Genomic DNA, 14,498 nt, shown 5'->3' on the forward strand with positions numbered 1-14,498 from the left:
ACAGGGTGAAAGTGGGTTGGTGCAGAGTGATGGGGTTGATGAAGGGGTGGAGAAAGCAGGGTGAGAGGGGGTTGGTTGAGGGGGGGCAGAGGATGCAGGGTGAGAGGGAATTCGTGAAGGATGCAGGGTGAGAGGGGTTTGTTGCAGGGGGGCGGAGTATGCAGGATGAGGTAGGGTTGGTGCAGGATGAGAGGGGTTTGGTGAAGGGGGGTGGAGGATGTAGGGTGAGAGAGGGTTGGTGCAGGGGGGCATGGGAAGCAGGGTTAGAGAGGGTTGGTGCAGGGGTGAGAGGACACAGGATGAGGGAAGTCTCGGGGTGAGATGGGGGTTGGTGCTGGGTGAGAGGGGTTTGGTGAAGGGGGTGGAGTACGCAGGGTGAGAGGTGGTTTATGCAGAGTGGCAGAGGATGCAAGGCTAGAGGGAGTTGGCACAGGGCGAGAAGGGGTTTGTGCAGGGAGAAAAGATGCAGGGTGATATGGGAAACAGGGTGACAGGGGTTGGTGCAGGGAGGTGGAGAATGCAGGGTGAGAAAGGATTGGTGCAGGGCAATAGGGGTTTGTTGAAGGGGGGCTGAGGATGCAAGGTGAGAGGGGGTTGATGCAGAGGGAGGTGAGATGCAGGGTGAGAGTGGGTTGGTGTAGGGTGTTAGGGGGTTGGTGAAGGGGGGCGGAGCATGCAGTTTTAGAGGAGGTTGCTGTAGGGTAAGGGAAATGCTGGGTGAGATGGGGTTGGTGAAGGGAAGTGGAGAATGCAGGGTGAGAGAGTTGGTGAAGGGGGTGGAGGATGCAGGATGAGAGTGGGTTGGTGCAGGGGGCATAGGATTCAGGGTTGGAGAAGGTTGGTGCAGGGTGAGAGGACACCGGGTGAGGGAAGACACGGTGAGAGTGGGTTGATGTAGGGTGAGAGGGGGTTGGTGCAGGTTGGGGGAAGATGCAGGGTCAGAGGGGGTTGGTCAAGGGGGAGGAGAATGCAGGGTTAGAGGGGGTTGATACAGGGTGAGGAAAAATGCTGGGTGAGATGGGGTTGGTGAAGGGACGAGGAGAATGCAGGGTGCGAGAGGGTTGGTGAAGGGGGGTGGAGGATGCAGGGTGAGAGTGGGTTGGTGCAGGGGGGCATAGGATGCAGGGTTTGAGACGGTTGGTGCAGGGTGAGAGGACACAGGGTGAAAGTGGGTTGGTGCAGGGTGAGGGAAGATGCAGCGTTTGAGGGGGTTGATGAAGGGGGTGGAGGACGCAGGGTGAGAGAGGGTTGGTGCAGGGCGTGAGGGAATTCGTGAAGGTGGGTGAAGTATGCAGGGTGAGAGGGGGTTGTTGCAGGGGGGCGTGGGATGCAGATTTGGAGAGGGTTGGTGCAGGGTGAGAGGATACAGGGTTAGAGTGGGTTGGTGTAGGGTGAGAGGGATTGGTGCAGGGTGAGAGGGGGTTGGTGCAGAGGGGCGTGGAATGCAGGGTTAGAGAGGGTTGTTGCAGGGTGAGGGAAGACACAGGGTGGGATTGGGTTGGTGTAGGGTGAGAGGGGTTGGTGCAGGGTGAGGGAAGATGCAGGGTGAGATGGGGTAAGTGAAGGGGGCGGAGGCCATAGGGTGAGAGGGGGTTAGTGCAGGGGGGCAGGGGATGCAGGAGTGAGAGGGGTTTGGTGAAGGGGGGTATATTATGCAGGGTGAGAGGGGGTTGGTGCAGGGGGGCGTAAAATGCAGGGTTAGAGAGGGTTGGTGCTGGGCGAGAGGACACAGTGTTAGGGAAGACACAGGGTGAGAGGTGGTTGGTGCAGGGTGAGGGAAGATGTAGGGTGAGAGGGGGCTGAGGATACAGGGTGAAAGGGGGTGGGTACAGGGGGGCAGAGGATGCATGGTGAGAGGGGTTTGGTGAAGGGGGGTGGAGGATGCAGGGTGAGAGAGTTGGTGCAGGGGTTCATGGGATGCAGGGTTCGATAGGGTTTGTGCACGGTGAGAGTGGGTTGGTGTATGGTTAGAGTGGTTTGGTGCCGGGAATGAAGTTGCATGGTGAGAAGGGGCGGAGGAAACAGGGTGAGAAGGAGCTGGTCCATGGGGATGGAGGATGCAGGGTTAGAGGGGATTGGTGCAGGGTTAGAGGACACTGGGTGAGGGAAGATGCAGGATGAGGAGGGGGGGGGTTGTGCAGAGTGGGGGAAGACAAAGGGTCAGAGGGTGGTGGTGCAGGGTGGCATGGAAGAGTCAGGGTGGCATGGAAGACGCACTGTGAGGGAGGGTGCAGGGATGAGATAGACGTAAGACACAGTAAAAATAAATATGCATGTATGTCATGAACATATTATTGCGCCCCTTTTCTATTTTTTTCAGGTCAGACTTCTCCTCAAAGGAATTGTAATGTCAACAACTTAGCCAGCTATATTTCTGGACTATTGTGATGTCATATTCTAAAGGTCCAACAGCAGGAGCAGCTACAAACAGGTGAGGCGCGATAATATCTTCCTAGCATACATGCAAATTTATCAAATATGTATGTTTGCTATAGACTCTCTTCCATATATTATGTTTATAGCTTGATGAATTTAGGTTCTGGAGTTTGTAGAGTGAGAGGTGGGTGGTGTAGGGTGAGAAGATGCAGGGTGAGAGAAGACACGGGGTAAGAGGGGGGTGCAGGGTGGGAGAAGATGGCGTGGTGCAGGGTGGCGGTGGATGCAGGGTGGCGGAGGACAAAAAGATAGAGGGGGTTGGCACAGGTTGAGAAAGGGTTGGTGCAGGTAGAGAAGATGCAAGGTGATATGGGAAACAGAGTGATGGGTTGGTGCAGGGAGGCGGAGGATGCAGGGTGAGAAAGGGTTGGTGCAAGGTGATAGGGGTTTGGTGAAGGGGGGCTGAGGATGCAAGGTGAGAGGGGGTTGATTCAGGGGGGCGTGGGATGCAGTGTGAGAGAAGACACAGGGTGAGAGTGGGTTGGTGTAGGGTGTGAGGGGGTTGGTGAAGTGGGGTGTAGAATGCAGGGTTAGAGGGGGTTGGTGCAGGGTGAGGAAAAATGCTGGGTGAGATGGGGTTGGTGAAGGGAAGCGGAGAATGCAGGGTGAGAGAGTTTTGGTGAAGGGGGGTGGAGGATGCAGGGTGAGAGTGGGTTGGTGCAGGGGGGCATGAGATTCAGGGTTTGAGAAGGTTGGTACAGGGTGAGAGGACTCAGGGTGAGGGAAGACACAGGGTGAAAGTGGGTTGGTGCAGGGTGAGGAAAGATGTAGGATGAGAGTGGGTTGATTAAGGGGTTGGAGGATGCAGGGTTAGAGAGGGTTGGGTGCAGGGTGAGAGGACACAGGGTTAGAGTGGGTTGGTGTAGGGTGAGAGGGATTGGTGCAGGGTGAGAGGGGGTTGGTGCAGGGGGGCGTGGAATGCAGGGTCAGAGAGGGTTGTTGCAGGGTGAGGAAGACACAGGGTGAGATTGGGTTGGTGTAGGGTGAGAGGAGTTGGTGCAGGGTGAGGGAAGATGCAGGGTGAGATGGGGTATGTGAAGGGGGCGGAGGCCATAGGGTGAGAGGGGGTTAGTGCAGCGGGGCAGAAGATGCAGGGTGAGAGGGGTTTGGTGAAGGGGGGTATATTATGCAGGGTGAGGGGGTTGGTGCAGGGGGGTGTTGGATGCAGGGTGAGAGGGGGTTGGTGCAGGGGGCCGTAAAATGCAGGGTTAGAGAGGGTTGGTGCTGGGCGAGAGGACACAGGGTTAGGGAAGACACAGGGTGAGAGGTGGTTGGTGCAGGGTGAGGGAAGATTTAGGGTGAGAGGGGGCTGAGGATACAGGGTGAAAGGGGGTGGGTACAGGGGGGCAGAGGATGCATGGTGAGAGGGGTTTGGTGAAGGGGGGTGGAGGATGCAGGGTGAGAGGGTTGGTGCAGGGGTTCATGGGATGCAGGGTTCGATAGGGTTTGTGCACGGTGAGAGTGGGTTGGTGTATGGTTAGAGTGGTTTGGTGCCGGGAATGAAGTTGAATGGTGAGAAGGGGCGGAGGAAACAGGGTGAGAAGAAGCTGGTCCATGGGGACGGAGGATGCAGCGTTAGAGGGGATTGGTGCAGGGTTAGAGGACACTGGGGGTGACATTCTATGCTCTGCGATTAGCGCGATTTTGCGGTAATTAGACCACAAAATGGCGCTATCGCATTTTCCCATTAAATCGCCGATTTAATGGGATGCGCACAGGGGCTGAAATCGCATATTTTGTGCGTAAAGGTCTGGTGAATAAAAATGCGAGATTAATTCGCATTTTTATCGCATCCAGATGTTTGCGCACAGAAAAGTATACAAGTCGCTTATTTAATGCTATGCGCATTTGCACATCGCATTATTTAAGTGACTAATTATCGCACTTATTTCAGACCTGGGTCTGTTAGGCGAATTAGGCAGAACCCTGCACAGATCGCAATGTTCTGTGCAGAGTTCTGCTTTAAAAAGTAAAATAAATGGTTAAATCAAAAAAAAAAACGAGCGCGGGGTCCCCCGCCCGAGTGTAACCAGCCCCGGGCTCACTGAGCCGGTGCTGGTGACATAAAATCAGGGTCCCCGACAAATAGGGGTCCCCTTGATTTTATGAAACCAGCACCAGACTCAAGGTCCGGCGCTGGTTCCCAAAATACGGGGGACAAAGTGACTAGGGGTCCCCCGTATTTTAAGAACCAGCACCAGACACAACCAGCCAGCAGGGTAATGCCACAGCCGGGGGGAGACTTTTTATACAAGTCCCCCCGGCCAAAGCATTAACGCCCTGGCTGGTCAGCATGGGCAGGGGTCCTGGGGAAGTGGGGACCCCCCCAATGAAGGGGTCCCCCCCCTCCAGGACTTACCAGCCCATGCTGATAGTCCGGGGCTGTCCTCCATGCCCCTGGGCTGTGGGCATGGAGCTGATGCTTTGTGTAAAAAAAAGAATGTAAACTATTGTTTTACACTGGCGAACTATCAGTCCCAGCAAGCCTACCCCGCATGCTGGGACTTGGGGAACCACAAGTCCCAGCATGCGGGGCATTAAAGTGCCCGCTGACACTTGTAGTTCTGCAGTGTAAAAAATAGTGCACAAAATCACACTGACACCCTGTGAAATAAAACTTTAATACACACAAAACACACTGATACTTACCTACCTTGAGCCCGTAGGTCGGTCCCTGGATCCTGGATTCGTCCTCCGGGGCTCCAGGGCAGAAGAGTCCGGTTCCGGGGCCTTGGTCCTGGTTCCGGGGCTGGTCCTGGGGTTCCGGGGCTCCTGGCGTGAAGAATCCGGGGTCCGGGATCCGTGGTAGTCCAGAGGGGTACCTAAGGAGGAAAATCCTACTCACCTGCTCCCCGGCGGCGACCTCCGGTGACAGCGCTGCTCCCGAATGGTACCCGGCTTCAAGGAGTTGGTCCGGCGCTGAGATGTTTCCTCTTCGCCGTCTCTGAACAGAATGATTTCTCGGCCAATCAGGAGCCGAGAAAGTCGGCTCCTGATTGGCCAGAAATCATTCTGAATATAGACGCCGACGGAGTAACATCTCTGCTCTGGATGCGCTGAGATGTTACTCCGTCGGCGTCTATATTCAGAATGATTTCTGGCCAATCAGGAGCCGACTTTCTCGGCTCCTGATTGGCCGAGAAATCATTCTGTTCAGAGACGGCGAAGAGGAAACATCTCAGCGCCGGACCAACTCCTTGAAGCCGGGTACCATTCGGGAGCAGCGCTGTCACCGGAGGTCGCCGCCGGGGAGCAGGTGAGTAGGATTTTCCTCCTTAGGTACCCCTCTGGACTACCACGGATCCCGGACCCCGGATTCTTCACGCCAGGAGCCCCGGAACCCCAGGACCAGCCCCGGAACCAGGACCAAGGCCCCGGAACCGGACTCTTCTGCCCTGGAGCCCCGGAGGACGAATCCAGGATCCAGGGACCGACCTACGGGCTCAAGGTAGGTAAGTATCAGTGTGTTTTGTGTGTATTAAAGTTTTATTTCACAGGGTGTCAGTGTGATTTTGTGCACTATTTTTTACACTGCAGAACTACAAGTGCCAGCGGGCACTTTAATGCCCCGCATGCTGGGACTTGTGGTTCCCCAAGTCCCAGCATGCGGGGTAGGCTTGCTGGGACTGATAGTTCGCCAGTGTAAAACAATAGTTTACATTCTTTTTTTTACACAAAGCATCAGCTCCATGCCCACAGCCCAGGGGCATGGAGGACAGCCCCGGACTATCAGCATGGGCTGGTAAGTCCTGGAGGGGGGGACCCCTTCATTGGGGGGTCCCCACTTCCCCAGGACCCCTGCCCATGCTGACCAGCCAGGGGGTTAATGCTTTGGCCGGGGGGACTTGTATAAAAAGTCTCCCCCCGGCTGTGGCATTACCCTGCTGGCTGGTTGTGTCCGGTGCTGGTTCTTAAAATACGGGGGACCCCTAGTCACTTTGTCCCCCGTATTTTGGGAACCAGCGCCGGACCTTGAGTCTGGTGCTGGTTTCATAAAATCAAGGGGACCCCTATTTGTCGGGGACCCTGATTTTATGTCACCAGCACCGGCTCAGTGAGCCCGGGGCTGGTTACACTCGGGCGGGGGACCCCGCGCTCGGTTCTTTTTTTTACACCTTGCGCTGTCCTGCAAATGTGCGATTTTCACACATGAAAATCGCACATTTTCAGGACTAAAAACAGCGCACCACATCGGCGCAAATCGCCCCTATTCGCACTTTTCAGCCTCCAATGCGCATCACATTAAATATGCGCATTTAGGCTGAAAAATGCGATTTGAAAATAGGCGATTTGCGGCGATATGGTGTGCGAATTAAACATGCGCATTTAGCGCATAGCATAGAATGTCACCCTGGGTGAGGGAAGATGCAGGATGAGGGGGGGGGGAGGGGTGTGCAGAGTGGGGGAAGACGCAGGGTGAGAGGGTGGTTGTGCAGGGTGGCATGGAAGAGTCAGGGTGGCATGGAAGACGCACTGTGAGGGAGGGTGCAGGGATGAGATAGATGTAAGACACAGTAAAAATAAATATGCATGTATGTCATGAACATATTAAAGCGCCCCTTTTCTATTTTTTTCAGGTCGGACTTCTCCCCAAAGGAATTGTAATGTCAACAACTTAGCCAGCTACATCTCTGGACTACTGTGATGTCATATTCTAAAGGTCCAACGGCAGGAGCAGCTACAAACAGGTGAGGCGCGATAATATCTTCCTGGCATACATGCATATTTATCAAATATGTATGTTTGCTATAGACTCTCTTCCTTACATTATGTTTATAGCTTGATGAATTTAGGTTCTGGAGTTTGTAGAGTGAGAGGTGGGTGGTGTAGGGTGAGAAGATGCAGGGTGAGAGAAGACACGGTGTAAGAGGGGGGTGCAGGGTGGGAGAAGATGGCGTGGTGCAGGGTGGCGGTGGATGCAGGGTGGCGGAGGACACAAAGATAGAGGGGGTTGGCACAGGTTGAGAAAGGGTTGGTGCAGGTAGAGAAGATGCAAGGTGATATGGGAAACAGAGTGACGGGTTGGTGCAGGGAGGCGGAGGATGCAGGGTGAGAAAGGGTTGGTGCAGGGTGATAGGGGTTTGGTGAAGGGGGGCTGAGGATGCAAGGTGAGAGGGGGTTGATGCAGGGGGGCGTGGGATGCAGTGTGAGAAGACACAGGGTGAGAGTGGGTTGGTGTAGGGTGTGAGGAGATTGGTGAAGTGGGGTGTAGAATGCAGGGTTAGAGGGGGTTGGTGCAGGGTGAGGAAAAATGCTGGGTGAGGTGGGGTTGGTGAAGGGAAGAGGAGAATGCAGGGTGAGAGAGGTTTGGTGAAGGGGGTGGAGGATGCAGGGTGAGAGTGGGTTGGTGCAGGGGGGCATGGGATTCAGGGTTTGAGAAGGTTGGTACAGGGTTAGAGGACTCAGGGTGATGGAAGACACAGGGTGAAAGTGGGTTGGTGCAGGGTGAGGAAAGATGTAGGGTGAGAGGAGGTTGATTAAGGGGTTGGAGGATGCAGGGTTAGAGAGGGTTGGTGCAGGGTGAGAGGACACGGGGTGATTGAAGACACAGGGTGAGAGTGGATTGGTGTAGGGTGAGCAGGAGTTGGTGCACGGTGAGGGAAGATGCAGGGTGAGAGGGGGTTGGTGCAGGGGGGCAAGGAATGCAGGGTTAGAGAGGGTTGGTGCAGGGTGAGGGAGGACACAGGGGGAGATTGGGTTGGTGTAGGGTGAGAGGGGGTTGGTTCAGGGGGAGGGTTGGTGCAGGGTGAGAGCGGGTAAGTGAAGGGGCGGAGGACATAGGGTGAGAGGGAGTTAGTGTAGGGTGAGCAGGGGTTGTTGCAGGGTGAGAGGGGGTTGGTGCAGGGGTGTGTGGGATGCAGGGTTAGAGGGGGTTGATGAAGGGTGAGGGAAGACACAGGGTTAGAGTGGGTTGGTGTAGGGTGAGGTGGTTGGTGCAGGGTGAGAGAAGATGGAGGGTGAGAGGCGGCAGAGGATACAGTGACATGGGGTTGTTGCGGGGGGGGGGGCGCGGAGGATGCAGGTTGAGAGGTGGTTGGTGTAGGGTGAGGGAAAATGCTGGGTGAGAGGGGTTGGTGAAGGGGCTGGAAGACACAGGGTGAGAGGAAGTTGATGAAGGGGGTGGAGGACGCAGGGTGAGAGGGGGTTGGTGCAGGGGGGGCAGAGGATGCAGAGTGAGAGAGGGTTGGTGCAGGGTGAGAGGGATTTCGTGAGGGGGGGTGAAGGATGCAGAGTGAGAGGGGGTTTGTGCAGATGGGCGTGGGATGCAAGGTTAGAGAGGGCTGGTGCAGGGTGAGAGGACACGGGGTGATGGAAGACACAGTGCGAGAGAGGGTTGGTGCAAGGTGAGAGGACACAGGGTGAGAGTGGGTTGGTGTAGTGTGAGCAGGAGTTGTTGCAGGGTGAGAGGGGGTTGGTGCAGGGGAGCGCGGAATGCAGGGCTAGAGAGGGTTGTTGCAGGGTGAGGGAAGATACAGGGTGAGATTGGGTTGGTGTAGGGTGAGAGGGGTTGGTGCAGGGTGAGGAAAGATACAGGGTGAGATTGGGTTGGTGTAGGGTAAGAGGGGTTGGTGCAGGGTGAGGGAAGATACAGGGTGAGATTGGGTTGGTGTAGGGTTAGAGTGGGTTGGTATAGGGTGAGGTGGTTGGTGCAGGGTGAGAGAAGATGGAGGGTGAGAGGTGGCAGAGGATACAGTGACATGGGGTTGTTGCGGGGGGGGGGGGGCGCGGAGGATGCAGGTTGAGAGGTGGTTGGTGTAGGGTGAGGGAAAATGCTGGGTGAGAGGGGTTGGTGAAGGGGCTGGAAGACACAGGGTGAGAGGAAGTTGATGAAGGGGGTGGAGGACGCAGGGTGAGAGGGGGTTGGTGCAGGGGGGGCAGAGGATGCAGAGTGAGAGAGGGTTGGTGCAGGGTGAGAGGGATATCGTGAAGGGGGGTGAAGGATGCAGAGTGAGAGGGGGTTTGTGCAGATGGGCGTGGGATGCAGGGTTAGAGAGGGCTGGTGCAGGGTGAGAGGACACGGGGTGATGGAAGACACAGTGCGAGAGAGGGTTGGTGCAAGGTGAGAGGACACAGGGTGAGAGTCGGTTGGTGTAGTGTGAGCAGGAGTTGTTGCAGGGTGAGAGGGGGTTGGTGCAGGGGGGCGCGGAATGCAGGGCTAGAGAGGGTTGTTGCAGGGTGAGGGAAGATACAGGGTGAGATTGGGTTGGTGTAGGGTGAGAGGGGTTGGTGCAGGGTGAGGAAAGATACAGGGTGAGATTGGGTTGGTGTAGGGTAAGAGGGGTTGGTGCAGGGTGAGGGAAGATGCAGGGTTAGATGGGGTAAGTGAAGGGGGCCGAGGCCATAGGATGAGAGGGGGTTGGTGCAGGGGGGTGTTGGATGCAGGGTGAGAGGGGGTTGGTGCAGGGGGGCGTAAAATGCAGGGTTAGAGAGGGTAGGTGCTGGGTGAGAGGAGACAGGGTTAGGGAAGACACAGAGTGAGAGGTGGTTGGTGCAGTGTGAGGGAAGATGTAGGGTGAGAGGGGGCTGAGGATACAGGGTGGAAGGGGGTGGGTACAGGGGGGCAGAGGATGCATGGTGAGAGTGGTTTGGTAAAGGGGGTGGAGGATGCAGGGTGAGGGGTTGGTGCAGCGGTTCATGGGATGCAGGGTTAGATAGGGTTGGGTGCAGGGTGAGGGAAGTTGCATTGTGAGAGGGGGCGGAGGAAACATGGTGAGAAGGGGCTGGTCCAGGGGGACGGAGGATGCTGGGTTAGAGGGGATTGGTGCAGGGTTAGAGGACACTGGGTGAGGGAAGATGCAGGATGAGGGGGGTGTTCAGAGTGGGGGAAGACGCAGGGTGAGAGGGTTGTGGTGCAGGGTAGCATGGAAGACGCACGGTGAGGGAGGGTGCAGGGATGAGATAGATGTAAGACACAGTAAAAATAAATATGCATGTATGTCATGAACATATTATCGCGCCCCTTTTCTATTATTTCAGGTCAGACTTCTCCTCAAAGGAATTGTAATGTCAACAACTTAGCCAGCTACATCTCTGGACTACTGTGATGTCATATTCTAAAGGTCCAAAGGCAGGAGCAGCTACAAACAACAGGTGAGGCGCGATAATATCTTCCTGGCATACATGCATATTTATCAAATATGTATGTTTGCTATAGGGGAAAATTTACCAATATGAAAAACCTAGTTTTTCGTATTGGTATTTCCCCTATGACTGCATACGACTGTTTCAGTCGTATGCAAAGTCATTTTCCGGAGGGGAATGTACAAAGCAGTCATATACAGTACGACTGCTTTGTAACCCTCCGATGTCGTAGGAATTCGTATTAGCTGGCCATATATACGGCCGCTAATACGAATTCCTGCAGGCAGTCTGCACGGATCAGTCAGATCCGTGCAGGCTGCAGTGTGTAAAAAAAATAGAAAAATTAAATAAATTTTAAAAAAATCGGCGTGGGGTCCCCCCCACAGCCGTAACCAGCACCAGGCTGAAAGAGCCGGGGCCGGTAATTAAAAATCAGGGAACCCGACAAATAGGGGTTCCCCGATTTTTAACAACCAGCCCCAGGCTCCAGGTCCGGGGCTGGTTCCCAAAATACGGGGGACAAAATGACTAGGGGTCCCCCTTATTTTAAGAACCAGCCCCAGGCCAAACCAGCCAGCAGGGTAATGTCACAGCCGGGGGACACTTATGATATAAGGTCCCGCGGCCAAAACATTAACCCTACCGACCAGTCAGCCTGGCCAGGGGCCCTGGGGGAGTGGGGACCCCCCCAATGAAGGGGTCCCCCCCCCCCCAGGACTTACCTGACCAGGCTGAAGCCTGGTGCTGTCCCCGGTGACCCTGGGCTGTGGTCACCGGGCTGATAGTGGTGTAAAAAAAAAGAATAATCTATTGTCTAATACTGGTGCACTATGAGTCCCAGCAAGCCTCCCCCGCAAGCTGGGACTTGGAGAACCACAAGTCCCAGCCTGCGGGGCATTAAAGGGCCCGCTGGGTCTTGTAGTTCCACAGTATTAAAAATAGTACAATAAAACACACTGACACACATTTAAAATAAACCTTTAATACATCCAAAGCCCTTACATACTAATACTTACCTATCTTCTTCCCGTAGGTAGCCCTGGTCCTGATGTCCTGTGTCGTCTTCTGGATCCATGTCGATGTCGCTGTCCATGTCGTCCTCGCTGTCGTCGTCCGGAGTCCGACGAAATCCATGTGGGAACCTATGGAAGGAAACCATACTCACCTGTCCTAGGGCGACGTAGTCCAGGTAAGGGTCTTCGCAAAAAAACAAACCGAGTACGCGAAACCAGACGGACAGCAGAGAGCCGCACAGCGCCTCCCGAATGCCGCTATTGGCCGCCTTGCGGCTCCTGATTGGCCGCAAGGAGGCCAATAGCGGCATTCGGGAGGCGGAGCCGCACGATGTACACAAACACCGTGCGGCTCTCTGCTGTCAGTCTGGTTTCGCGTACTCGGTTTGTTTTTTTGCAAAGACCCTTACCTGGTCTACGTCGCCCTAGGACAGGTGAGTATGGTTTCCTTCCATAGGTTCCCACATGGATTTCGTCGGACTCTGGACGCCGACAGCGAGGACGACATGGACAGCGACGTCGACATGGATCCAGAAGACGACACAGGACATCAGGACCAGGGCTACCTACGGGAAGAAGATAGGTAAGTATTAGTATGTAAGGGCTTTGGATGTATTAAAGTTTTATTTTAAATGTGTGTCAGTGTGTTTTATTGTACTATTTTTAATACTGTGGAACTACAAGACCCAGCGGGCCCTTTAATGCCCCGCAGGTTGGGACTTGTGGTTCTCCAAGTCCCAGCTTGCGGGGGAGGCTTGCTGGGACTCATAGTGCACCAGTATTAGACAATAGATTATTCTTTTTTTTTACACCACTATCAGCCCGATGACCACAGCCCAGGGTCACCGGGGACAGCACCAGGCTTCAGCCTGGTCAGGTAAGTCCTGGAGGGGGGGGACCCCTTCATTGGGTGGGGTCCCCACTCCCCCAGGGCCCCTGGCCAGGCTGACTGGTCAGTAGGGTGATGTTTTGGCCGCGGGACCTTATATCATAAGTGTCCCACGGCTGTGACATTACCCTGCTGGCTGGTTTGGGGGACCCCTAGTCATTTTGTCCCCCGTATTTTGGGAACCAGCCCCGGACCTGGAGCCTGGGGCTGGTTGTTAAAAATCGGGGAACCCCTATTTGTCGGGTTCCCTGATTTTTTTTTTTATTTTTTTTTAATATTTTTATTTGGATTTTCAAAATTTTGTAGTTTCACAGATAGGCATCCAGACAAATATGCGCAATATACATGTTCACATAACAGTATGTTATACCACGATCAGGGCACATGGGTCAATATAATAAGATAGAATCATATCTCAAATCTCTCCCCGCAGAGGCCCGCCTTCTGTTGGAGACCCCCGCGTGGAGCAAGACAAGAACAGGGAAGCACCGAGGTCGCTGGGAACCTCAGGCATCTATCAAGATAGAGTCCAGTGTCCTTTGTGTCAATAAATGTAGCGGATCTTTCGCTTAGTCGGTGACTGCTGAAAGGTATCAACTTATGATGCAATGTAGTATATTTTGCAAAACGACATTTCAAAATAAACCTAACAAAATTATACGAATAAACCAATCGTTGTAGTTTCAATTAAGTGGGAGAAGAGGGAAAGAGGAATAAGTGTGGGGGGGGGGGGAGGGGGGGAGTGTGGGAGGGACATAGGATTTAGTGCTCCTGGTCATGTCGTTCAATCTATTATTTTACAAATACATTTCCGGTAGTGCATGGAACTGTGGGGGTTGACACCATCATATATATTTTAGTCAGTCACAGATGACATATTCACCGGTAAGGCAAGTTGACGGTAAGTATTCCACGTTGCCGAGTCAAATACAGACATAATTTGGTTTTGTTGGGTTGAGTCCAACACCTCGATGTACGGCACCCATTTTTTATAGAAACGTAGACCCCCTTCTTCTATATTGGGCATAGTAGATTGCCTTTCTAAATACAAGGTCTTAAGGAGGTGGGCGCGTATTGTGTCGATTCTGGGTGCAGATCTAACGGTCCAGTTGGTTAGTATTAGTTTCTTACCTATAGTAAGGATTAAGCATAGCAAGGGTGCTAGGAGTTTTTGCTTCCCTGCCAGGTGCCAAACGGAGAAATTTAACATTAGGATTGCTAGCGGATCAAAAAGCAAATGAAGTTTAAATGTGTTATTAATAAAGCTCAGTAGCTTATTCCAAAACTTTTTAATTTTTGGGCATGTCCAAAAGCAGTGGATAAATAGCGCTACCGAGGCACCACATTTTAGGCACCTCGGGGAGGCATCTGGTACCATGTGGGCCCGTTGGCCTGGTGAAATATAGGCCCTGTGCAAAAAACGCATATGTGTCTCCTGCAGCCTTGCAGAATGCAAAAACTTGAGGATATTGGTAAGATCCCAGTGTATATCTTTGAGCACCATGGGTTTGCATAAGTCTGATTCCCAGGTCGACACTCCACGCGCCCAAAGCTTGTTGGGACATAATGACAGGAAATCCCAGTACAATAAACTAATTTTGTATGGAGCTAAAGAAATCTTGGCAGTTAAAGAGGTAAGGGGGTCTAGAGATAGTGAGGTGTCAAATGGGGGAGGTAGTGACTGTACATAATGCCTTAGTTGTAAATACATGAAAAAATCTGAGTTAGGAATTTGGTATTTTTCAACCAGGGAAGTAAAAGGTAGGATAACACCCCCTGGATCGAATACATCTTTGATGGAAATGATACCCTTCTTCTTCCATACAGTGAATCTTGAGTTGTTTTGTGCTGCTGGGAAACAAGGGTTACCACAAAATTGTAGGAACCTGGAATGGGTCGGTTGTCTCTTTAGTAGTATGTTTCCAGACCACCATGCCATGTATGTATTCTAAAAAAATGGATGCAGTTTCGCCTCTGGTGGGAGCATGGATTTGGGTGTGTGTAGTAGAGCCGCCAATGTGTAAGGATGTAATGACTGTTGTTCTAAATCTAAGTTGGTGTAAGTTGATGTGCCCAGA

At 53.5% G+C, this 14,498-nt stretch overlaps 1 long non-coding RNA gene across 16 annotated transcripts in view; it reads left to right on the forward strand.

Annotated features, from left to right (window-relative positions):
- Window positions 1–13,088, forward strand: part of LOC146080668 (uncharacterized) — a 121,560-nt gene extending 108,472 nt beyond the window's left edge. For 13 of the 16 annotated variants that reach the window (XR_014474941.1, XR_014474939.1, XR_014474934.1 and 10 more), the window contains 4 exons: window positions 2,321–2,431; window positions 7,014–7,124; window positions 10,414–10,527; window positions 12,854–13,088. This is a non-coding gene — a long non-coding RNA (uncharacterized LOC146080668). The remainder of the gene's footprint in view (window positions 1–2,320; window positions 2,432–7,013; window positions 7,125–10,413; window positions 10,528–12,853) is intronic. The other 3 variants (XR_014474935.1, XR_014474937.1, XR_014474936.1) reach the window with 2 other exon arrangements.
- Window positions 13,089–14,498: the final 1,410 nt, after the last annotated feature.

The sequence above is a fragment of the Crinia signifera genome, chromosome 5 (assembly GCF_055691185.1).
Source record: "Crinia signifera chromosome 5, ASM5569118v1, whole genome shotgun sequence".
In the NCBI taxonomy this organism is placed as follows: domain Eukaryota; kingdom Metazoa; phylum Chordata; class Amphibia; order Anura; family Myobatrachidae; genus Crinia; species Crinia signifera.